The 23,828-nt window shown below is 37.4% G+C and overlaps 1 pseudogene; it reads right to left on the bottom strand.

Annotated features, from left to right (window-relative positions):
- The window catches only part of LOC130595272 (von Willebrand factor D and EGF domain-containing protein-like), a 184,152-nt pseudogene that overhangs the window by 88,009 nt on the left and 72,315 nt on the right, over positions 1–23,828 (bottom strand).

Here is a 23,828-nt window from a genome sequence, read left to right as displayed (position 1 = left end):
TTTTCCTTGTGATTCTTAACTATGTTTCTTCTGTAAATTTTGTATTTCTTAACCTTTTTTTTACTTTTTTTCTTTTGTTTCTGGAGGTGATCATTCATTCTAAAAGCCTGGGAGTGACGTTTCCAAAAGCAGGTAAGTGCTATGATAAAAAATTTATGCTTTAATGAGTAATATCACTGTCTTGATATTTATTCATTATGCCTACTCATTATGTCTTTTGTAAATATGATTCTTAATGCCACCTTTGTTTGTTGAAAAGAATACATTGATGTGAATGTTTATGGCCCAGATCTGAAGATGCTATAGAATAATTTCATTCATATACCATTATTATTAGGGTTCATAGCTAACTCAGATGAAGTCCACTCTGTAGATGTCTAGGAGAAAGAAACAGTGTGTATTCTAAATAAACATTTTTTCCACTTTACATTAGTATTAAATCATAAGTTGTTTTATTCTAGGAAAAAGCTGAATAACTGAAACCAATAATATCTCAAATTGCAGAATATTTATTTTCATATTTATTCTTTACCTTTTTTCAGTGTTGTCCAGTCAGCTAAGGAAAAATTTGATATTAAGTGGAGACAACAGGTCTCAAAAGAAAAGTTTCCATTTTCAAGTCATATAGAACCTCTTTTACAAAGTATTGTTATCTTAGTGATATTTCTTTAATGTCAGCTTGAAGGAAATAAGAATATATTGTTAATACCTTTAACTCTATGTAAAGAATGCAATTCCATTGGAATGGAAGCAGCATATTAAAGTGTGTTCAATGTCACAACAGTATATAAAGATCTGCTTCAAGTATTCCTGCTTTATGGGAATTATTACTGAAGAAAAATGTATATGATAGCAGTTGAGTTAGCTTCTAAACTTCAATACGGTAACACTGCCTCACTTAGAGTTCATCAGCTGTCAAATGAATGAGTACATACTCAAGCGAACATGGTGGGCACAGGCATAGGAAATTTTCAAACCTTCCTCAGTTAGCTAGTTAGAAAACCCTAACATTGTGAAATGGAAAAGGCAATAATTAATATGAAAAAAGGAAAATGAAAAAAAATTGTGAAAAGAGCTATTTTTTCTTGATAATGTAAACTTCATCAACATAATGGTAACTGTGAGTTTGTTAATGCTAACATCCACCAAAATCAGTGGAATTACTATAATAAAAAGGAAAATTAAGCCCAATGGCTTACAATTTGAAAAGATAAAAAGCTTTTTAAAAAATAATGCCAGTAGTAGGTATGGTGTTTGCTGTTCTCACAGGCATGTTTGTCTCTTCTTTTGGAATCCAATTTTGAAAAATTGATACAATTAATTGTTAGAGTGTATTGCATTCTCACCACCATATCAAGTGTTTCCCCATGTTAGTGAAAAGCTTGGTTGTGTTTTCTCTTTGTTTACTAATTAACCAAATTTGAAAACCTGATCGGAGAGAGAGGATCAGACAGAAATTCCACATTTTCAGGTAACTATTTCTGGGGCCCTTATGGTGATATGAAGGTCTGGTCACACCAGCACCACAGGCTGGTCACAGTGACAGAGGCTGTATGCACTTAAATGCAGTGAGTAGTGTGTTACTTTCCTGGTGATTTAAGAAATTAACTGTTTTATCTTTGAAAAGTCTAGTATGCATTTATTACTTTGTATAGTCTAATATATGCATGGAAAGCTTCTGTTGACGCAGTATGCCCTGATGGCTCTGCCTGCGCTGTTGTGATGCATCATGTCCACAAAATATATACTGCATGTGCCAAAAGGTATCCATTTACTTGACAGACTAACAGTTCTTCAATAATCATTATGGCACCACGATCTGGAATTTAAAGACCACTGAATTGATAAAAGTGGGAGAAACTTATTTATTTCAGAGATTATGTTGCCATACAAAATCTGATGTAAAGAATTGAAATACTCTGTTCCCTTTCACCTGAGAATCTCAAACCAGTTCAGATATTTTCTTTAAACGCCTTTTGTCTTTGGGAACAGGAATTAAGATTAAAAATAAATTATATAAATGGCGAGATTTGTAGAATACATGTTTTATCCTCAACTTTCATGACTGGTCAGGTTAAAGCTCTGAGTTTATTCTTCCATAGGTGGGAGACATCTTTCTTTCAAAGACCCCACCTTAGGACCTGTAATAGTTGGTGCTTTAATTAATATTATTTAATTAGAGCACATGAACAAGATTCGTTCCAAAGCAGTATGATAAATTCAGAAAGGTCTATATAATCATTCTAAAAATAACAGGGTGTAATTCATGTAACTGCTGTTGCAAATGAGTCTGAGGGACCGGTGTTGTGGTACAGTGCTCTGAAAATGCAGCTGGATTCACGGAACTTCTTAATAATGCTATTGAAACTTATTGACATGAAAATGGAATGTCTGTAAGTGTGTTAGGTAAGCATTAACTTCTCACCTTCTCACTATTGTTTTTCCTCACTTTGATTTCTTTGCTGACTACTTTTTTCCCAGAACTTCACATAGAGAAATTTAAACTTCAAGTGTCATTACTTTACTGAAACTAATTTGTCCTTATTATTCCTCATTACTTTTTATCTTGTAATTGCTCTTTAGAGTTTCATACAATCTGCGTATTACATCCCTCTATGCGTGCTTTAGTAGTCAGGATATTTTTTTTTTTATAAGCAGTATGGTCAATATATACAAACAGTAAGCACCAACCTTATTTGCTATCTGCAGTAATTGGATTCTGCATTTAATTACATATGGTAATGACATTTTAAGCACCTTATGCAGGTGTTGGGGGGAAGGTTTATGAAATGTTTAGCAACGTTAAGAAAGTTTAAGCTTCTGGAGCATTGCCAAATTTCAGAGGTGCCTTTCAACTCCAAATTGCAGTTTTCATGTGAGGATAATTATAGCTATGGCCACCTGGACTGCTCCCATTGGAGTTGGGCAGAGCAGAGGAGTAAGCCTGTCTGCAAGCCACATTTCCCATATTTTTTTCTTTCTACATATTTTGATTTAAAATTATTCCAGACATGTTTTGGGTTGTGTCCTGATCCCTAAACATACTGCATGGCCATTTTTTTGTGGTTGTGTGCTGGTCAAAACTATTATTATGTACTGGCAAGTGTAGCTGAGATTGGGTGACCTTGGAAAAGATACCTGAATTATGTTGATGGCCTTTTTGATCTTGGGGAAGTTTTAATTTGTATCTATAATTCCAGCCTGAAAAAATTAGATGGAGATTTGTTTTAGAGTTAATGGGAAAATATAAAGCCAGTCAAATGAGTTGCCTTCTCCTTTGTTCATTAATCATGTAACTTCTCCTGGAAAAACTTTCTTCCTAACAATGGCATTTAAGAGTTAGCATTTCCAATATCAAGATACATTCTTCTGTTTCTTCTGTCCTTTTTAAAAGAAAGTGAAAGAGGCAGCAGTTTCATATGTCCTGCACAAACCTAATTCAGTTCTTAATTTCTCTTCCTTTTCTTTCCTTTCTACAGAACCTCTACTTATTAGTACAAAAGACCAAAGGCTTATCCCACCTGTGCTTGCACAGTGCTGATTGCCTACGTTCTGCCAGCCAGGTCAGGGTGCCTGAGCTGCTGTTAGGGGGCTTAGGCTGTTCTGGTTGGAGCATAGCTTTATTTCTGAGATTGATCTTGATTCTTCATCTCTAATGGCCTTTCTGGTGTGAAATTCTGGCTTTAGTGATGTCAACAGGACTTCAGTTCTGAGGACTTCCAGGCTTTTGAGTTGCCATTTAAGAAGCATATATTTATTGTGTTATACTGTAGCACTTTGCCCTGCAAATAGGTGTGAGATGACATGCATACCTTGGGGGTTCAACCTAAATGACTCTATGATTGTGCGGTATGTAGAACATTCTGCCTATGAAATGTAAAAACAAGCAAATATCTTTAAAACTGTTGTGAATGAAAGTAAAAAAAATGAAGAAAAGCTAAAGGCGAAGCTCACACTAATACTTTTCTTGCTTGTCTGTACCAAATTAACAAGCTGACCTTTTCTAAGTATTATAATGTCAGAGTGATTGGCATGCCACAGCTAAGATTTAATTCTCCTTGTAGGGGATCTGACCTCAGGCTGGACATATAGATCTGCTTTACATTGCAATTACAAGATCGGGTACTTTTATAGATAAACGGTTTCTGTATTTTTGCATATATAGAAAGAATATTCTAGATCGCTCATAAATGAATTCATAAATAGTCTTTAATACATGGAGGTCATTGCAGTTCATTGCATTGATTCTGTCTAGACTGTGGCAGTACTTTTCACTCTTCATACTCAATGTGGAAATCAACTTCTTGTGTGAAGTCGTCTCAGTTTCTCTACAGTTATACAAAAGACATAGGGAAAGGTCCTACAAATTAATCATGACAGTTATTACCTTGGTTTTAATTTTTCAGGAATATTATTTTTTCCTCAATTTTGCACATAGCTTGTTCTTCAAATGCTTCATCATCTCCTTATTTCTGTGTGAGAGCCTGGACATTGAGCTTGTCTCAAACACATTCCATATATTACATTACATTCCATACATACACATTACATTCCATAGTGTGAGTCAGAGACAGAAAACTGAGCTTGTCTCAGGCAAATCCCATTTGCATTTGACCATGGGAGGCCTTGATAGGATTGTTCTGACCCCTTTGTTTGAAGCTGATTAAGCCTCCACAAGAATGTGAAAGGATGACTGAAGAATGAGCTGACAAGAGCATGGACACAAGGATATGAGGGACAATAACCCTCTGGGAATCCCATCTTTAGAACTGAAATTAGTATAATTAACTAATTAATCACTGGTCTTCAGTAAATTGGCAAGTATCCAGTGAACATGCTGAGAAGTTAATTTTCAATGTTGTTCCCCTTCTCTATAAAGGGACTTATATGGGAACAATCTTCAAATTGTCACCACGGACTCTGGGGGAAATTCATACTGCCTCCCACTCACCCACCACATGGAGAAGCCAATGACTGTTCTGGCACTGTGCTTTGGGAAGAGTCAAACGACAGCAATCTATGGATTCAAAGGTATATTTTCTGAAATGTTTTGCACTGGTAGAACCTATGTTACAGAAAGTGTTTACAACTCTTCCCATTGTCCCCATTTGTAAATACCATGATATCTTAGGTAACTTTGGTCAGGACATGGATCCTTTTTATTTTTAGTCTCTTCATTTTGCGGGAGAAAAACCCCACAATCCAAACAATGCAAACCAAGCCCATCCAAGCAAACCCTGGGTTTTTATATGAAGGAGGATCCCTTCTTTAACAAAGAGCCCTCAAAAAATGTTGATAGATTTTTTTTTTGTTGTTGTTGTTGTTAGTCTGTGGGCAAAATTCTTGAATAATTTTATTTGCTAATGAGGTGCTTTCTCCCCCAACTCCCCATTTTAATGAAAAACAAATTGTAAAATATTTTGAATAAATATTTTCTTTAGGATGTGTGATACACAGTAAATGCCTAAGTAGTTTTGTCTACCAGGATATTTAGGAAACAGCAAATCCTCCTTAAGATCCTCATTTCCATGCATAAAACATCACAGAGGTTTCTGTGGACTGATGTATCTATACCTCTGGACTGTGCTCCATGTTCAGGGTTTTACCCTGCGCAAGCTGGTAGATAGATTACAGTTAGAAAAAAAATAATCAATATTTCACAGAGAGGATTTTAGTGATTAAAGTTAATTCCCTCTCATCTCCCTAGTATGGTGGAAAATATTAAAATTAATAGTAAATGTTCCCTGGGTCAGGTACACCCCTCGGAAGACATACCCTGTGCATCAGAGAGTTATGCCACTACCTTTTCCTCAGGAAAAATAATAAGTACTGGTGGCTCAAAATGGCAATTTGTCCTACGATTTTATTTAATGATTTCTTTCCTGAGCTCAATTTACTTAGCCAGAAAACATTCTTCTCCTCAGGAAGTTATTCTTAATGTGTTCTGTAGGTTTTCTTAAATAAAAAGTAATATTTGTACTTAAAGTTTACACCCACAGAAAATATTCTACAGGTGTGAGTTAAAAAAAAAAAGCAAGTCCTTGGCTGAAGCTAAGGTAATGTGGGTTGTATACAGTATGATAGAGAGAAGAAGGGCCATTTTCTTTTTAAATCAAACATTGCCCTTGAAATGTTGGGAAAACTGCATGGGAATTTTGGAAAAGGGCCTTCTGCCTTGTGTTAGGAAAACTGCTGAAGCTGTCAATGTTAATTTTGTCACAACACTGACAGACTCACTCCCAGCAAATGGAGCAGTATAAACATTAAGAGAAATTTATACTTTCTTAATTACAACTGTGCTGCTCTTTTGTGGGTCCAGCACCAGGCTGGCTTCCCTAGGTACCAGGCTAAGATGTTTATGCTATAAACTCAGCCTCCATGGAGCAGCTCTCAGTGGAGACACCATGGGAGCCCTGGAGTAGCGGGGTGGTTTTCCAGGTGAGTGGCACTGGAGGGAGCAGGAGTCTTCTGGGGGAAGTTGGAATAACAGTGATTCTTTGGAAAACTAGAGGGAATCATTTGATGAACTCTAATAAACCAGCCTCCCAGAAGAAAAGTGATTTCAAGGAAAGACCAACTATCGCATTTGTCTCAGCTGTAGAAAAGTGAGAGATGAACAAAGAAGGCAGATCAGGGAGTGGTAATGGTTTATGGTGTCTTTGCCACAGCTGATGCATGTTTGTTTTCACTTCTCACCTCCCTGTGCAACCTCAGGCTGTGCTCTGTATTCTGTCCTTGTTTATATGTGATATCGCAGAAAGAAGAAAAGGTCCCATTAGGTTTTACTTGAAAGGTCATAATGAAGTTATTTTCCTTTAATCTGAGGGATTTGAACCATAGCAAAAGAAAATAAAATTTAAAAATCTGTCCTAAGTAACCCCACTAACCTGAGCATTTCACAGAGAAATGAAGTTAAACATTGAATCGTATGTTGGACAATTAACGGCAAAATTGCTCAACTCATTTTCCATTCACTAGTGTCAGTTGTTCTCTCCATGAAAGAGAATTAATTTCTCCACACTTAAGAGATGATCCTGCAAGTTTTAGCCTGCCATTAAAAAAAAACACCAACCCCCTAACCCCCCCCCCCCCCCCCCCCAAAAAACAAACCCAAACAAAAAAACAAATGTTGGGGTATATTTAAACCACTTTAAATCAACACACTGAAAATATTCTTATTGCGAAGTATGTGGGTAATCCCATCCCAGCTGGTAAATGCATTGGGGTATCACATATGTCACTGAGCTCCTGGGGCTCCAGTGTCTCAGCTAAGCTATGGCAACTGACCCTAGATATGTTTACCTGTTCTAAATACAGAATAATGCTCTAAGCATTGTATAAAAAGGCTTTTCCCCATATTTGGTTTGGGTTAAGAGAGCATACCTTGTCATTTCAGTTTAGCTGACTTACTTCTTAAGCTGTAGGAACTCAACTGTACAGCTGAGCCTTAAGTACCTTTTTGTAACTTCAAGCGTAAGCTTATGTGGTTTGCTGAGGCAGGGCTTACATTTTGAAATTAATGCTAACATATATGCATGAGCTTAGTTTCAAGCACTGTCAGTATTCACACTGGATGTGGTTTTAACCATTGAGAGGCTGAACAGTAAAGAAGAAACAAACCTAGTGGGATAGGCTTCCCTGTAACTGTAATACATTAAAATTTGCAGAATCAGGTCTGCAGGTTCAAATACATCCTATTTTATGTTACTATTTTATGGCTTTGACAATGTTACCTGCTCATTTTGTCACTTTCAATTTTTTTTTTTCTTTTGTTACTGGTAAGGTGTTTCAGATTAATTTTCAGATTTTATTCTCTGTTGATCAGGAGGAAAAAAAAAAAAGAAGTATCTATACAGTCTTAACATGAATATTGACCACAAGGTGAGCAGGACCCTCTTTTTTGTCAGAAGCTTGCTTGTCAGCATGCCGGTGATAGATCAGATGTAAAGAAAATCACTTCTGCAAAACCAATTTGCTAAGGGGCTTGTAAAATCCATTTTTAAAAAGTTACTCAGGTGAAAAGTGAAGGACCAGCCAACCAGATATTTTGATCTTCTCTTCAAGGTCAAAACCTGATTACTAATTCATCAAATACCTTACTGGTAGCGCTGTTTGAAGAGCAAACAACTCTGTGCAGATGTTCTACATAATAATTCTAATGCTATGTAAAGATGGGTAGGGTAGGAGCAAACAGAATTTTTTACTTACTTTTGGCAATGCTACAATCATAGGAGCTGTGGTCTTCAAAGCACTGGCAGCCCAGTTCAGTACATTGTCCGTTGCCATTACAAAAAGCAGGACACCAGAAGACAGTGAGGATTTCTTGCTGGTTTTCTACATGAAACACACTGTTTCTGTTCCCTAGTACTCTTCTTTCACATTCATTTTCCAAAAGGGCTATCAGTGCCCTCACTGAAGCCACATCATCTTTGAGCTGCAAATCTAAAAGGCATATATCAATTGCCTCATCCATCTGTTATCCAAGGAGAGCTTCACACACTAAGCCAATGGTGGAATTTGCAAGAATTTGGTGGCAAATCTCCAGAGCTTTGGCAGCTGTTAGGCCGTTGGGCGTGGGCCATGACAGTGGAAGCTTCATCCGATCCCCTTCAAAGTAATCCTCTTGGAAAAAATATGCAAAGCTCTCCGAGTCTCTCTGGCTTGGGCCATGCAATGGGTGAAAGGTTGAGTATTCATAATAGTTATCTTGCCTTTTTGCTCTCCTTGGAGCTTTTGTTGGTTTGGTAGATTTAATGGAACTGTTTCTTTTCATGGAAATATTGTGTGCAAGAGGTTTTAATTGGTCCTTGGGGCTACCTCGCTTTTGGACTGATTTAGGCACATGTCGTTGATCAAAAGACTTGGTCGACAGTTTCTCATCTTGTTTTAAAGCAGACTCTATTTCTAAGTGAGTGACAAACTCTGACGTAGCATCTAGATATGGGATTGCAGAGCTGTAATCCACATGGCCATAATGGCAACCAGAGGACTGTGGGAAGGGTGTCTGAAAGGCATTCAGCATGTTTCTGGACTTGGTGTTCTCCTTCTGACATCTGCAGTAATTCTTTCTTTCCTTCACCTCAGAAAGTGCTGGAGTCTTATCAAATAAACTCTTTCCTGAAGGTATTCTGATTTAAAAATAGAAAAAGATTAGAGGAAGGAAACATTCAACAAATTAGTTTACAATAGCAAGTAAGCTTTCTTTCCCTGAGGCTGGGGAATGTATAAATTCCCAATCTACCAAAGTACTTAAGAAAATGCTTAAATTCAATCTCTGTTTTCTTTAGTTGCTTTTGCACTGCCCTTCTTGAGTTGTCCTGTACATTTTTAAGCACTACATGGGGACATTTTAACAACAGATGCTTAAGTGCGTTGCTGGAGCATTGCCTAGCTATTTGACTTCTCTTTGCAGAACCTCCTTTAAGATGCAGGTTACACTTTTCATATTATGCACGAAATAAGGCCTTGGATTTGTCCCTGGTGTGACCTTGGTACTGCTTGGAGAACAATAATAAAAAAAAGTTTTATTTGTTTCAAGTGCTTTCTTATGAAAATCAAATTTTTTTTTTCCTCTAAAATATTTTTATGCATATTTCATTTCATTCTTGCCTTCCAATGGAGCTTTCTTTGCATTTTTCTTTTGACAAAGCAGTTTTCTATTGATCATAAGGCTAGACTATCAAATAAGGTGAAGTGATTGCTTTTTTTCCCCCCTTTTTAATTTAGTCCAGCTTTTATGATGGATGAACTTTATAGCGAGTTCAGTTTGAATAAACAGCCATAATTAAAGTTTCTTCAGAATTTTCATGAGTGTAAAATTATTGACCTTATTTGTGCAGCACAAGAGGAATCCTGGAGCTTCATAGCAAAGGATATGCTTCTTGTCTCAATAGTTTGCAGCACTTTACTTCCAGCCAAATTTGAAATAACACAAAAATTTTAAATTATTTTGGCATTAATTTTGTCTTGCAGCCAGAAGATAGAAGATACTTCAGGAAAGTGAAAGTATTTGCAACATTTTGGAGCTACTAGATACTTTTGTACAAAATGCAATTGCCTTTATCAAGGTTTTCCAAAATACATTGAAAATGGCATATATGATTTTGACCATTGATACATACTAACTTTTAAATAAAACATCACAATGACACAAGAAAAATTAACCAATTTCTCCTTCTGAAACACAAGCCCAGACATTTATGAAACCATTTTTCCTAGTGTGTGAGCACAGCAGAACACAATGTGATACAAGACGGTGTTCATGCTCACAGAAATGCACAAGCTCTTCTGCACTTCGCTACGGTCTCGGATGTTAAAACACATTTGGTGACTGAGGGAGTGCTGGTCCTTTGGAGAATGCAGTTTAGTGTCTGAGTCAGCGCCCCTACATGCCCTGTTCCCCTGGCTCTGCAAGGTGGTGCTACCTGCAGCTGGAGCTGCCCAGACTCACATCATGAGCTAACTGCAAACTGAAACTAAAGCAGAAGTAACTCTTACTTTGAGGGAATACTACATAAACTGGAGTCCAGGGTAATTATCACATGATAGATAGATAGATAGATAGATAGATAGATAGATAGATAGATAGATAGATAGATAGATAGATAGATAGATAATCACATAAACTGCTCCAGAATCAGGACAGAAACTGAAAACAAAAATGAAAATTTCAGTAAACTGAAGCTCTTTTGTCTTGATACTTTATTAAAACAAATTCTTTTGTTATTCCCATGTGAAACCAAATACCTCCCATCCATCCCATCCTGGTCAACAGGATGGGGATGTATGGTGTGGAAAGGATGGACCCACTGGAAACCACATCCTTCCTCACAGGCATGCGCATATAGACAGCACCTCAGTGAGCTAGGATGTGCCATCGCCTACATAAGATGGCTAGACTATCATTCCTGTTAGCTGCCCATTATAATCAACAAAGAACTAAAGACAAGTTTTTCAAACTGAGTTGGCTATTATCATAGAGAAAGACTCCAAAATCAATAGCATTCCTGCTGGTTTCTTAAAAGACTTGAAAAAAATAATTTGCAGAATTTATTTTACCTACTTAAAATAATGTTTTAAAATTCAGATCTTCTTTGTCTGGGTGTTGTTTAAGGGCTGGGAGGCTCTGATGTTGTTTTATTGTTTAAAAGTCTCATTAGAAAACTGGTCTTTAAAAGAGATCTGTGCCATTCAGAGCCCTGCAGATGCTTGAGGTGGAAGCCAGGAAAAGAGCTGACCTGCCAGATGGTGGGCACTCAGACTAGCTTCACATGCTGAAGAAAACCTAACATGCTTTCAGTGTTACTAAAAATAAAATTAAAAAGAGCAGCAGAAAAAGCATCCTCTCAGTTTTGTTTTTTTACTGTGTCATTTCTCCATGGATAGATCAGAGACCAGTCCAGTCTCCTCTGGAGATGACTTTAGCCTTTTCACCGGCTTGTTTTTTTAACGAGGGTCTGGAGGATTCTTGAGAATCCACCCTTGAGAGTACTGCAAGGTGAAACTCATCACCTCTCTTGCCATTCTCACTTAGTAGGAGCTTTTCCTGCCTTCCCTGAAGTATCTCCATTATATGTGCCAAGCACTAGAAAACTCCTCAATGTTTTACAAGTAAAATCCTATATAGTGTGCTTTGGCTTCTGATCTTTCAACAAACTTGCCTTGGACTGGTCATTCTAAGGATCTTATTAGCCCCTTTTTGTGTAGCCAGCAGTTGGTTGGCTCCTGCAGCAAGCTAGTTCTCCGTTGCCTTTCCAGAAGTAAGCGCTCACTGATAATCACATCATTAAGATGTTAAAGATGGCTATTGTATTCTAAATAGTACAGTTTGTAAATACAGGACAAAATTGCCATTAAATTGCCATTCCTTAGGCCCATTTAATATAAACAGAATATGGTAGAGTGGTTTGTTTATTTTCTGAAATGCAGTGGGTCTAAATATTTATAAGTATTTTTGAATTTTTACAAATAAATCTATTAAAAAATCTATTAAAAAAATCAATTGAAAAATTGTGCTAAATTCACATGCACATATTAAAAGGTATGTTAAGGTGGTATGCCTTATTTTTCCTTATTTACAAAACATACTTCACAAACAAACCTATACAGTCAACCTATTAGGAGCACTTAATGTTCAGCAACAGGAATGAAAATGTTCAGCTATAGGAGCTAATAAGGGTAGGGATAGGGGTAGAGGTAATGATAGGGATTGGGTTTGGGATTGGGATAGGGTTAGGAACAGGGATATGGACAGGAACAGGAGCAAGAACAATGATGTGTTAGAGCACCAGACTCCTGGCTTTGGTTCCAGACCATCTGTCTCAGAAAGTGCAAGTTTTCAAACCTCACTGTCATAATTAGTAGAGTAGATAGTAAGTTTTAGCATGGTAGATGTATTACCACACTTTGTCAAAATGTAATATTTAATCTATACTCACATACTGTAATTAGTGTTCAGGAATAAAAGAACAAGGGAAATACCAAACTCTTAATTAATCACTATTGTCAGTTAACCAAGTTTTCTAATATGGGTGAGAACTGCATTTTATTTAACAGCTGAGTGGGATCTTAACACAGGTGTTTACATCACATCATTTGCAAATATAAAACCTCTCTCAGTAGCTGCTTATGTGTTTTGTGCTTATGTGTTTAAGCCTCCTTGCTGGTAGGGTGGTAATAGTTTTCCAGGCTTCCCTCGCTAGATTAAGCAGATGTCTCTGTCAGGTCATTAGGGGAATATGTAATGAAATAAACCCATCAACACCCCCTGAAACAGTGCTACAAAGCATCTCCCATGGGGGATCCTCTCTGGCTTTGTACTTCCACTCCTCTATGAAGTTTTCCTCAGGCACATTGTTCAGGTCGTTGTGACTGATCCCGTCAAAGAGACCACACAAACCTCTGGTGCTGTTGAAGTCGCTGCCCAGCATCCTCACTGTCAGACCCATTCCCCACTCGCTCACATCAGCTCGAACAAACGCTCCTGAAGGGAACAGGATCTAAAAAGGCAGAAAAAACCCGACTGAATTAAAGCTGTCCCAAGCTTTTTATGCAATAAAAACTGTCCCCTTCTATAAACAAAAATATCAAAGTAGGACATTGGTGATGGCAGAGGTAATTTAAGATCATCTAGATACACTATAAATATTTATTTGTGCTATTATTTAGCTTGCTTTCAGTTTCTATGGCACTAATAGCTGATAGCATTACATAAATATGAAACTGCATGAGTACTTTCTTTTTAAATTAATAATTACATCCATTGAAGTTTTCCCACTGGGAAGTTACCAGCGAATTTTTGAAGTGATTTCCATGACAATAAGACCACCCTTGTGTCTTTGCCTGGGAAATAATTTCTTTCAGATAAACTGCCAAGTCTGAAAAACAGCTTTCTTCCCGCTGAAAAATTGTTTCATTTTCCAAGGCCGGATTACCCAGAAAATGATTGTGCTTTAAAGTGTATAAAGCAATTTTCTCATTAAAGAACTTGTGGAAGACTTACACTGACCTTTAAAAGAAAAAAAGATCTTGAGGTTAAGACAAAGAAGTAACTGTGTGGATAATGGATTTTTCAGATTGGTGTCCCAACCAAATAATAAAAAAAAAGAAAAAAGGAAAAGAAAAGAAAAAATCTCTTCAACTGAAATGTGGTTTGTTTGTTTGCTTTATTTTCACAGGTAAAAATGAAAGTTATTTTGAAAATGATCTGGGCCAGGAGTAGGAGCACTCTATCCTGATAAGTAACCTTATTTGTTTTTTTATCCAAAATTAAATGTTTTCAGTTAATCTTAAAAAGTACATTAAATAGTTGGAAACATCTCATTACAATAATACCAAAATAATTATTTGCCTTTTTCTAAGTGACCCCTGAGTAAGTATAATTTATGCAGCCAAATAATGGCTGTTCATTTTTTTTTTTCCAGTGGGGATTTTTTGGTCCTTTATATGTTCTTCCTCAGCAAATCTATTCACATTTGTGAAGAAGCAACTAGGTTATATTTGTATTTCTGTGCTGGACTCCAAAGTTTGCATTTTGGTTGAACTAAACAATAACCTTCCCCATTTTAGCTTCCCAGTCATCTTTTCAGGTATGAGAGTACTTCCTGAGGAGCTTTCCATGAGTGATTTCGTTGTTCAGCTGCAAACTACCACTGATTGCAAGAACAGCTGGGGACGTTATGTTTTGTACTCAGGTCCTCTGTGTTTTGACGAGGGCATTTAAAGCATCCTTTAAAAAAAAATATATTTGACTTGGTGAATAATGGAAGTTATAATGTAAATAAATAAAGTTCTTTGAATACAACAGAAGGTCTTGGTTGCATGTCCACCTTGGCTGCATCTCCACCTTGGATGTACCTTCACCTTGGCTGTATGTTTTACTTCCCAAAGTAAGCTTAAAAATGTAATAGGTAGAGCAGGAGATCTGCAGCTGACACAGTGCTGGGTAGGATCTGATTTCCTTCTTCAGATAAATATGTGCCTTCTAATTACATGCTTTACTACAGGGAGGAGCATTTCCTACAAGGCTGCATATAAAACCCTTGCAATCATGACTGTATTAGCTGCTTCAGTCTTCCATGCTGTCTGGATTAATTTATCTAGATGTGGATTTATTTCAGTTATTTGGAGAGCCATAACTCTTTCTCCTCCTCAGCCTGCCTCAGGCAAGGTATCCCATCTGCTACTAAAGAGCTAAAAACTGTCCAGGTTTTCTGTAACCCACCTGGATTTAACGCTGCCAATTGGTTGAGGCTTCAAAGAAGCTTTTGTGAGACCTCAGTTTGCAGAGATATACAGTGACTGGCTGCTGGAAGCTGTTACCTTGCACAGAAAAGAAAGTGACTTAACCCATTCAAAGCATCAGCCTGAAAAAGCATGGAAGCCACAGGGGAGCCAGCTCCTGCACTGTGCAAGATTGGCTGTCGAGCAAATTGGGATGCAGCATGCACTGTGGCCTGATTAGGGATCGTGTTTGTTGCTGCACAGCTCCTACACATTCCCATTCAGATCAGGGAAGGATTCAAATTCATGTCCTGGGTATGTCACGATTTGTTGTGTTGAGACATGAAGTGTAAATGAGAATAGAGATTCCTTGCAAAGTTTATTCTAGTAATAAAAGAATAATTATATAGCATTCAGTTGCAGAATTAAATTACAGCTTGCTTCCAGCCTTTTCTTTATTCTATAATTAACAGATATTCAATTACTGCTTTACTAATATCTATTGCAAGCGATATCACAAGAACAGCCAAGCACAGGCACTCCCTGCATCATTCTGGCTCTACTGTGGATCCGTCTTCATTCAAAACATTTCCTGGCAACAAATCTTGATAATAACAACTGTAAGATAAAATTATCTTCTTGGTCATAATTTATGGCTCTTCTCACCGAAACCCTTGGTGCAGCCTGCTTTTATTCTTCCAGTGACTTCATTGGATTAGTGTGGATACTCATGCAAAGCACCTTGTGGCCATACATATTTTAGGCAAATACTTGAAATTATACCAAATGTGCATTTGCAGCCCATTTTCATGGCTTTTGGGTGCTATCTGGATCTGATTAATATTGCCTCACTATTCCTCTCTGAAACTACATTATTCTGCTACCTCTGATCTTTCCTTGAATATTTATATCATAAGCTCTGCAAAGTAATTTGCTTTATACAATACAGTTGGGTAGTGCCTAGCATAAACAAACTGAGAGTGGATTGCCGTACTGCAGAGAGTAACAATGCTAGCACTCTGCTATGTCTCTGAGTAATTTCCAGAGCTATTTGTTTTGTTTTACAGTTTGTTAAACTAACAGTTCAACCAGCTTCTTCCCTGCATCTTGTTTTTTGGTATATTTCCATGCAGGCACTCTTGTGGCTTCAGATAGATATATTTTTAGTGACTTCATTAGTAATTCAGAAATATTAACCTCACATTTTTAAAGGACAACAACAACAAAAGTACTTAAATATCCACACACTGTTATTTTTTTCCCTCTGTAAGACTTTAAGATTTTGACATGTGGTGATGCTTCAGTGCTTCTGATGGCTAACTGGGGTCTGGTCTCCTGGAAATGGCCATTGCAGGTGTCCAGCACCACAGTGTCACCCCCTTCTCGTGCAGCCACACCACAATTGCAAGTGGTGGCAGAGCGGTGGCCTCCACAATCCCACTGCCAAGCATGCACTTCAAATGCCCTCAACACACTCTGGCACAAAAGGAAGGTGCCAATTTTATAGTTATCATAGTGCCTAAACAGCAACAAACGAAAAAGAGGACTCAGAGACCCAGTACATCCACCTGTGATGGGTGTTTGTTGGTACTGTACAACAGCACTCCTTAATCAGACCAGTGTAGTGGCTGGCCTTGAAGGAGGGAAAATCAACCCAAGGGGAAACGTTTCTCCAGCACTGTAACCGAAGGAATGCTGTCGCAGTTATTAGCTGGAAGTATATAAGAACTCGTGAAAAGCAGGTAGCTGTTTCCCAGCTGCTGCTATGGCAATGGGAATGGATAAAAAGGATATACATTTGATAAAGAGCAAATGGAAAAAGTCCTTGCCTCCAGGCCTTAATAAATATGTTTTGGTGCTAATCAAATGCTTTACAGCATGATATTCTTCAAAGCAAAATCAGTCCTCAGATAGCCTTTTCTGTGACTAATCACTAACTTTTATAAGACTGACTGTGGCTAGGTGAATACTTCATATGAAAAACTGGGATTCTGCTGAAAACCTGTTAAAATGAAGTTGGTTCCTCCCCTCAACAACTTTCCTGTAAGCACGACTTTTACCCTAAATGGATTGACAATCAGCACAGTGAAGTGTGTTGAACAATTTGAGATTTTTATCTCTCTTTACAGAAAGTCCTTGCTCCATCTGAGCAAGCAGAATAACTTTAACTTTGCAAGTTCTTGCCCTCTGCATGAAACAGGTAAAACTCATCCCACCTGCAGCCCTTTGGGTTTTCTCCACAGAGACCTGTGAGAGAATGCTCCTCTGCTTGTTCTTTGTTTTCTTATTCCAAAAGCTTGCCTTATTCTTACTCTATTTTATTCTAATGTGATGTATAAAAGTGAAGAAAACAATAACTTTATACTTTGTATATGTTTGGAGTTTTCTTCTCACCAGCCAACAGCTTCCATCTTTAAAAACAATGGATGCTTCTACTTACTTTTAAGGCACTGCATTTAGGTTTAAACATGATTTCTCTGAAATTAAGTAATATGGAAGCTAAGCTATAAGCTTATAATCGTAAGCATGATTAATTTCTTCAATGAAAAGATAATATGTAAAAAGGAATGTATAAAATGCCACAACTAAATAACAGTTTTATTTTTAAGCATGGCCATACAAGCATCAATATTTTTTCAGTCTATTAGTGTTTCCTATACAGAGGAACAAATGGCTCAAGAACCACATTTTTGTTAGCATGTATGTATCTGCATTTTGTTTCTTTTCAGATTAAAAGCCATAAAAAGCTATGTAGCTTAAAACACAGTAAGAGTTTAAACTCCAGCTGATTTTCTCTGCTAGAAAATACATCTGACTTCATCTTTCATCTTAGAAAACTTAGTGAAGTTGGCCATAAATCAATAAGATTTTGAATGATTCTGTCTCATTTTCTAATCAGGTACATAAATTCTAAGTACACTGAGTAGATGCTGTTGCTAAGATTGATTAGAACTAAGGACAACATAAAAGAAAAGATAATCTCTTTTAGCATCAACTACTAGCTCCATTTAGACATCTTCACAAGAGGGACAGAGGATACAGGATATTTTATGAGAATCACCTTCCATGTTTTCCTTTAACAGGGGGAGCTTAGAAGGAGAGGGGTTTAGAGAGGTTGATGGAAAATAGCGCATCAAAATGGCCGTAGCCAGACTAATCAGCTGTATGTGGTAAATAAAACTGTATTAGCATATGCATATAAATATCATTGCTATTATGGGAGCTATTTACTGCTTAATAAGCATTGACACCCCATCCTACTTTCCTGTAAACCACTTATTGTCCTTCATGTAAGTCATGGCATAGATTGCATAGTGGTTAATAAATCAGCAATGTGTCTAAATTGAAGTTTTCAATTTACTTGAACGGATAATTGCAGTCAGGTAAAATTTTGTGGTGTTTAAACATCTGTAATTCTCATAATGATTCTTCGGACAACATTTGAGAAATTGCTTGTGGCACTAAAAGCATGAAGTAGAGTTACTGGAGTTTTTGCACAAGGGAGCTCTGTGTATTTTTTGTGAGCTGGGTGCCACTACTTCTATCTGAATTGGCCTCCACAGTTCACTTCCTCATCCTGCTTCACTAACAGTCTGCAGCAATGGATCTACTGGGTGGAAAGGGATTGCTTCCCCATATATGTGTTTGGGTTGTTTTTCAAGGGATGCAGGAAGTTCTTGTCTAGCATGAAGTCATGGCTCAAATTGTGCTCTTAATCCAAGAATTATAAAATACTCCTAAATCTTTGGTTTTGACAGCAAGATGTTATAGGAATTAATTCAGTTGATTTATTGTAAGAGAGTGACAGAAAGGGATATAAATATGTATAAACAATTGCTACTAGTAGTGTTAGATTAACTAACACAATGGGTTTAGTATTCACAGAATCACAGAATCATTAGGTTTGGAAGGGTCCTCTGGAGACCGTCTAGTCCAAACCCAGCCAAGGCAGGAACTAGGGCAGGTTGCACAGGAATATGTCCAGGTGGGTTTTGAATTCCTGCAGAGAGGGAGACTCCACAACCTCCCAAGGCAGCCTGTTCCAGTGCTCTGCCACCCTCAACATAAAGGAATTCTCCATGTTGAGGAAGCTCTGCTTCATCTTTTTATTAATTCAGTTATTAATGCTGCTGCTCCTAAAGATTTTCCAACACAGTTTTGGCACCAAAAAAATTGATTTGTTGATATGCCCCCCCAGGCTCCCTCTTTCCTTGCTTGTAAGATCTATTTTTTGCTAGTTGTGACCCTAGGAAATGTTGGGTGATGCTGGAGGATGTTCTCTGGTTTCAGAGTGCTCACCACTAATGAACTAATGATGTTGTTCTTGGAGACCAAAGCTGTTGGTTTACATTCACAGTCACTGGATGCTTGGGAATATATAAACTTCTATAAACTATCAAAAAGAACAGCACCACTGTCAGGGGTGCTTATGCCCAGAACTTGGTTGCAGGTTACTACAATAAATGCCATTAAAGACAACCAGAAGTGTGAAGCTGTGCAAGCTGAAGGATTTTGTGATTGAACAGGAAATGGTGCTATTGCCCCTGTGATAATATTGATGTATGGATAAGCATTAGTGTTTGAGAAATCTGCAAAACCTTTTTCCTTTGTAAGGTAAAATGCAAAATAACATGAATGATACATGTAGGTCACCAATGAAGAAATATTTCCCTTTTTATATTTTCCTTAAAAGGATTTTCTGCATATTTAATTTTAAACTAGTATTTCATATTTAAGAATCTACAATTTATGACATGAAAAGCTTTTCTATTTATAATGTGCCATACCTTGTAATGAGGGCTATACTTCTGCTTTACCAGGCTTTCACATTTGTTTAATTTAGAAGGTACTTTGCTATAAAAGGAAGTGCTCTCTGGACTTTAGATGGTATAATTAACACTATTTCACATCTATGCTCCAATATGCACAAATTGATTGTGCTTACACTGTAAAATATGATGCAATCTTCTTTGATTTTCAGTCACTTCCTTCGGTCAAAAAGGAAGATTACATGATAAATATTTCTACAGAAATACATTAGCAGGAGGCATACCAAAGGGGAGTGTTATCATTAGAAGTGGGAGTTAGGTATTTCAGTTATGTAGTGAATAGTCAGGTGTAATGTGAGCTCAGTATGTCCAATTAGAAACTGTTGAAAACATCACTATAGAACTTACAAAATGAAGTATTTCAAAATGTCACAAACAACCTATATGCTAGAAGTGACCATTTCAGTTGGAAAAGTTTACTACAAAAAAAAAAAGGTTTCAGTATTTCGATTTTCATGAAATTTTAAAATTTTCTAACCAATTGGCTAAGGAAATTATTCTAATTAATATTTTTAAATCAAGTTAAATTTTAAATTTTGAATGCTTTTCCTTTAAATTTTGGAAGCCAATAAAGGTTGCAGTTTTCTGTTTTCATGTTTGTTTTGATGCTGGTTTTCCCCTATTGTGTATTTTTCCTTCTCTTCGCAAGCAGGAGTATGCTTGTGTGCATTCCTGTTTGTATAGAAAACACTCCTACTGTTTTACTGTTGGCAACCTTTCCCATCATTTGACCTTCTCTTGCTTTTCATGTGACAGTCCTTCAGCAGACTATTCCAAGGACTCAGGTGGAAAGGGTGCCGAAGAGACAAGTGGTCGCCACCTACCCACAGCAGCTCTGCCTACATTTTGATCTCAGAGTCTGGTGGCTCCCTGTGAGCTGACCTACAGGATTTGTAGTGGAATAAATGGATTTCCTTAGGTTATATTGTTTGATGGATGCTCTGCTGTTGATTCAGAAGCAGTTTTGATAGTTTATTAAGCTTTCTTTGCTGCCTTCCTTGTAGCCATATAGAGGTGAGTAGTCTGCTGTTCCCTTCAGTTCTCTTTGACTAATTGTGGATGTTTCTTTTCTTTCCTGCCTAGTGTTCGCACCTGAGCCTGTGTCTACAGTTCGCTTATAGCCGATATAGCACCAGAAGACCAAGAGCTGATGCTGTAATCATCCTCTCAGCCTACTGCTTCATAGTCCCTAGGAGAAGATTCTCTTAGCTTTTTCTCTTCTCTTGCTTCACTGTTTGCAATCTGCAGATCAGTCTCTTTCTGATACTTCTTTATTACTGAGGGATACCCATATGATTTCTTACTTAAGCCCACAAGATTTTTGTACAGTTCTTCACATCACCTAATGCACATCATTTCAAACGTGATATCCCACCATGTACCCTTTTATGACCAAAAGGGAATGCTTCAGTTCCTTACCTCTGTGTCAGCCTTTGTCTTTAGGATATAGGTTTTGTATCAGGACAGAAGCAAGACTTGCATTCTCACTCCTTAAATACAGAGCTTTGAAGTAATTTGCTAATGTGTTAAAATTTTTTTGGATAGGCAGACAGAGAAGTCGCTTAACTGATGTATAACAGGGTGGCATAATCATTACAATAATTGAAAGAGAAATTATTTACAATAATAAATGGGAATATAAGTAGGAGTAATGGGACTGTGAAATTATGGGTAAGAAACTTGGCTGAATATCAAGAAGTGATATATCTTATTGAAATAACCTAGTTATTGAGATGGCTGAAGCCCCATCAGGTTGGCTTATTTAAAGCTACACTGGACAAAGCAGTAATGAATGTCTGTCCACAAGGAAGACGTTATCGAGAGGGCAAGCTATCCTGTTTTTTTTTCCTTTTCAAGGCTGTGTAACTTTGAGGCAGGATGCCACAGAAGGATGGGCTTTTCCAAACTCCCTGTGCTCAAACAGAATTGTAAATTGCTCAGAACCATAGAATCATAGAATCGTAGAATGGTTAGGGTTGGAAAGGACGTTAAGATCATCCAGTTCCAACGCCCCTGCCATGGGCAGGGATATCTCACACTAGAAGGCATTTCCTGAGTTACCAATAAGAGGGTAGCAAAATGAGTTATTCAATTAAAATGGTTTTATTTTACTTTAGACCTTTTTCCCATGGAAATAATGTATAAAAATGCTACATGGCTGAGAGCACTTCCCCATTCCAAGATGCACTTTGCAGTAATTTATGACTTCCTAAAGACAACAACCTGGCAGATTACTGTCCATTCTTAGCCTTAAATCAGAAGGGAATAGTTTAGAATATAAATGTGTAGAGAGTTTTGAAACAATATTCTAATCTAGTTTAATATCCCAGAGTTGAAATAATTGTAGGTACATGAGGCATGGGAATGACTTTGCACCTCTTGTAGCTCTTCTGCCTGTTCTATATATTGAGCAGCCAAACTTGCAGGAAACAAGTGCCTGGCCACATTATAAATGATCTTCAGCAAAGCAGAAGGGAAACTGGAAAGTCCTAGATGTGCAGAGCTAATCTCCTAGCTGAGACTACCCAGTTTAGGTGAAATCTTTGAGGCAGATGCACAACCTTTAATCTTTATTTAAAGGCAGATGTACTGCATTTCTTACTTAACATTTCATAGACCCATTTCTCCAGATTTGATGTCATTTCAGATGATACCTCCAGAGCATGCTGGACTGAAATTGGGATGTTAGTATATCAAAATTTGAACATCACACCTGCCAAGCATGTGTGGATGCTGTGTGCCTAAAGTCATCTGTGCCATTAAGAGGTTAATGACGGAATGACAAACCTGGAATGTGATCTGAAATGCTAGCAACTTTGATTCAAACATGCTAGATACAAACTTTAAAAACTTTGTTATGCTAAATAGCTGGGGTAAATAGATTCATGAATGATTAGAGAAGTTAACTGAAGAAATGTTCTCTACAGTACAGGCTGTCAAATACAAAGATAACTACCTTTGGCTTATTAAGTCTTTATGAAGCTTATTGGTCGATAATAATTATACTGCTGACCAGTACAGGAGGACATACAACTTTATTTCTGCTCTGATATTTGCCACTTATCATCTCTGGACTTCTATCTGAGGCAGTAACGCCATCTTTATGGGTTTTTTTGGTTGTGGTTATGACTGTAAACTCCATGCAGAGATGCATCTGTGTATAAACCAGCTCTGGAAGTAGAAGAATGCAACAGTATCTTTGGGCTGAACGACTTTGTATCAGGTGTTACTAAACTGCTGAGAAGGACCAGGCTGTCCCTGGGTGCTGTGCTCCTACAGGGATGTAATGGCTCACTGGTGTGGAACTGGGGTGTCGCTGTCATGATGTCACATAACGTAGACACTCTTGAAGTCATTAATGATAGTTCTGTTTGAAGAACATTTTTGGATCTGACCTTTGTCTTGTAAAAATCATCCAGACTCAAAACCATTGCCGCTTCAAGATTAACCCATTTCTAGTCCTTTTGTTAAAATAGTATAAACAGCTTGTAGGAAACCATGTAAGTTATTGAAGCACTACACTACTCACTATAAGCAAACTAGTACAACACTCTTTTGTTGTTCTAATGTAAACCCAAATGCATGCTACATCCAGAAACTGAAAACTCAGTAATCGAGCCAGATTATTTTGAAGAGGAATACTCACCATCCATCAAACATGATAAACTGTGGATCAGTGAAAGAGTAGCAGTTCCCTGTTGGGAGGTCTCAAACTGTGACCTAGTTAAAATGAAATGTGTAATGAATATAGTCTACACAGCGGTTTTTCTTCATTATTGTTCCTCACAAAACATTAGGGTCAGGATTCATGCGTCAAGTACAAACCGAAGCCTGACTTCTGAAACATGATTGTGAATGGGTACAAGATACGCTTTGCTTTCAAACAACGGAGTTTAATCACATACAGTAAGGGAGCACAAAGTGCTCCTATCTTTTTTTTATCTAGTAAAAAGTGAAGCTTTTTTATGAAAACTTTTTGCTAAGTAGATTATACACGGAAATTATCAAGAGAACGCTCATTGAATTGAACTAATTTTAATGCTTGAAGTATGGTTTAAGATATGCTGTAATTAACTAGCATTAGCATATTTTAGTAGGAGTCATGGCCTGTCCTCTAATTTGACCTTAGGTTTCCTGATACAGCATCTGAATGGTTGATTCATGTTTGATATGCAGGTTATTGGTGGGGTGCTGGTGATAAGGCCCCTAATCCATACACTGGAGCTGTGTGCTTTCGACACGTGAATAAAAGAGGAAAGGATCTGCTACAGCAAGACA

Source organism: Pezoporus wallicus, unplaced genomic scaffold (assembly GCF_028554395.1).
Source record: "Pezoporus wallicus isolate ANWC-B61680 ecotype Strahan unplaced genomic scaffold, APGP_CSIRO_Pwel_v1 contig_865, whole genome shotgun sequence".
Classification (NCBI taxonomy): Eukaryota; Metazoa; Chordata; class Aves; order Psittaciformes; family Psittacidae; genus Pezoporus; species Pezoporus wallicus.
Note: the sequence above shows the minus strand (reverse complement) of the source record. Positions and strands in the feature narration are given on the sequence as shown.